This window comes from Sinocyclocheilus rhinocerous, unplaced genomic scaffold (genome assembly GCF_001515625.1).
Source record: "Sinocyclocheilus rhinocerous isolate Xijiao unplaced genomic scaffold, SAMN03320098_v1.1 scaffold798, whole genome shotgun sequence".
NCBI classification, from domain to species: Eukaryota; Metazoa; Chordata; class Actinopteri; order Cypriniformes; family Cyprinidae; genus Sinocyclocheilus; species Sinocyclocheilus rhinocerous.
The window spans coordinates 1,080,510-1,083,168 of record NW_015635037.1 but is presented as its reverse complement, the minus strand read 5'-3'; the positions used below and the strand labels follow the sequence as shown (position 1 = coordinate 1,083,168).

The following is a 2,659-nucleotide window of genomic DNA, read 5'->3' as shown; positions in this document are numbered from 1 at the left end:
TATAACTAGTTATGATTAATTATTCATATTTCCCCATGAGCTGATTCGCTACAGGTGCATTAGTGAGCAGAGAGAGGAAGGAATGAGTGACAGGCAGGAGGAGGATAAAATGGAGGTATTAGAGATAGAGGTGGAGAGAGAGAGAGAGAGAGAGAGAGAGAGAGAGAGAGAGAGTAATATATAGAGTAAGATATAGATAGAGTAAGATATGAATAATTAAAATAATTAATCAAAATAATAATTAAAATAATTATATTTAAATATTCTAACTTAAGGAAAATGCATGCTTAAAAAACATTTCAATCAATTTTATATATTTATTTTTTCCTCAATACCTGTTGTTTTTAGTGAAGAACACACAGTTCTTCTGGAATAATACAATTAATTAAACTCAACACTCCCAGTTTCTATTAATAATATATTATAGTTAATGTATAGTTAATATTATATAGGAGGCTTTCAAATATTGTGTTGGACACTGGGGGCCTTCGATTCAAAAAGGTTGAGAATGTTTTGAAAGAAAGGTAGGCCACTGTAATGTATGATTGCTTTATCTGTGAAAGATAAAAGTGATGCTCCCATAGATTTTGGTCAAAACAGGGTATAATGTGTGGCAACATCATTTTGTTGCCTGCTGCTTCGTACAGCCTATCTGCCAAAATTTTGGAAAAGTGTTTATGTTATTCATCAAGAGGTTATGCAACCTTGCACTGATGCAAATACAGACCCAGAATTGCCTTTACCTTTCTCCTCGCATGTCATGTTTTGATTTGCTTTCTTTAACTCAGATATATTCACATCAGGAGAAGTTTAGACAACCAAACAACTTGCCTTTATTGAATTTCACTGCAGTCTGAATAGTTGCCAATTCATGTTAACCTTTTCACTTGTGCATTTAGCAAAGCGCAAAAATACACAGTTTCAGTGCGGTTTGATTGAAATAACACAAAAAATATATATTTACTTTGTCCTGAGCACAGGCTTAAAAAATGCAAGGGAATTTAAAAGGGACGTTAAATTGATAGCAGAATGTGTCCAAGGCAATGCCATTCAAACTCACATATGCTACTGTATATTGCGGGTTAAATAGCTCCTGTAGTGATATTTTGACAACCGCTTTCAGACATACACGCCAAACACATTGTGTCTGTAGAGTGTCTTATAAAAAAGGTGCATGTGTCAGATGAGCCCACTGGTTGTAAATACTCAGTCCTTCTGAAAGTAGTGTGTATATAATCAACCAAAGCATGAGAAAATAACGCCAGTCACTTCCCGTAAATTCAGCAACTCACAATTCATAGTCAGCTCCGGGGCCTTATAAATCAAACTTACGAACACCGTAGAGTTTCTCCACCATCTCCTCTATAAATCTAGCTAAATTCACTGATCTGAACCTGGCAAAAGTCATACTTTTTTATCCCCTTAAATGTCATCCTATAGGACAATACATTGGTTTTGTCCACTGGGTGATTATGTGGAGCACCGCAGTGCATAGAGTCATCAATCATGTCAGATGTCAAACAATCTAACCTAGAAAAAGTCAAAAGAGAAATAGCATTACAGTACCATATCTTTACATTACATCTATATCTAGTATATGAAAACACATGTCCTCTTCTAAAGGAAAAAGGATTTATATATCAAGATTTTGTGCTCAAAAGTCTCACTTTATCACACAGCTTCACATTTACTGCTCATATAATGTTTACAAATGATTTTTCACGTACAGATATACAGGAGAACATGCATGCTCTCATTATTTTAAAGGTTCACCTATAAAATGCTAAGAAATTTTTATCAGTCTTATTATTCAGGACTAAAAGATGATCAGCCTTAATGGTTTTCTATAAATAACATGCCATTAATGATGGTGGAACATTGGTGAAATATAATGAGACAGTCTGGGGACGACATGAGCTGGCCTTATAAAAAATTACAGACTGAAGATCTACAGATTTGCATTTAAAATGATATTTGTAAAGACAGCTGTTTTCTAAACAACTACTGTATGTAATGCAATGCTAGTGTGTGAAGGGGGCAACAGATAATACTGCAAATAAATGTTTAATATCACTCTGTTTTTATGAAATGTCTCTAAAACTTCTGTGCCAAGAATTGAGAGCAAAGACGGCATTCTTGCACACTTCCTGCACCAGCTGAATGGGAATGCTAACGAATAGCTTACAGACTTATAGACCTACTTGTTTGAACCGTGTTTCTTATTTTAAATCAGAAGAATTTTTATTCTCTGCAAAGTACTAGCAAGCTACAGTTGTGGAGTCAGATCTCAGGAGGCAATCTCAAAACCATTAGCTAAGAGCTTTTTCAACACGCTGCCTTACTAATGCTTACGGCTGAGCATTTTTTACCTGGAATTAGATTATTAACTTTTCAAAAAATCTCACTGAAAGAAAGCAAATGTTAGCAATGCTGAATACATGAAAGCGATGTTGTGTCTCAAATAGCCTCTGGTTCCTAGGAAACTGTGATAGATGTTCCAAAATAAACACCTTCTGCAGTGCAACCTTCATGTAGCTGAAAACTGAAAACTGAAGGCGACTGCTTGCACTGTTTGGTGTGTAAGACAGTATAATGAGTGCTGTGAGTAAAGGCAGAATCTATAGATAGAAACAGTATGTCTGTTTCACTGTTTACACTG

General features: G+C 35.2%; 1 protein-coding gene across 1 annotated transcript in view; it reads right to left on the bottom strand.

Moving 5' to 3' along the window:
* Positions 1–2,659, bottom strand: part of LOC107746299 (cilia- and flagella-associated protein 58-like) — a 92,378-nt gene that overhangs the window by 64,343 nt on the left and 25,376 nt on the right. The gene's annotated exons all lie outside the window — the stretch shown is intronic.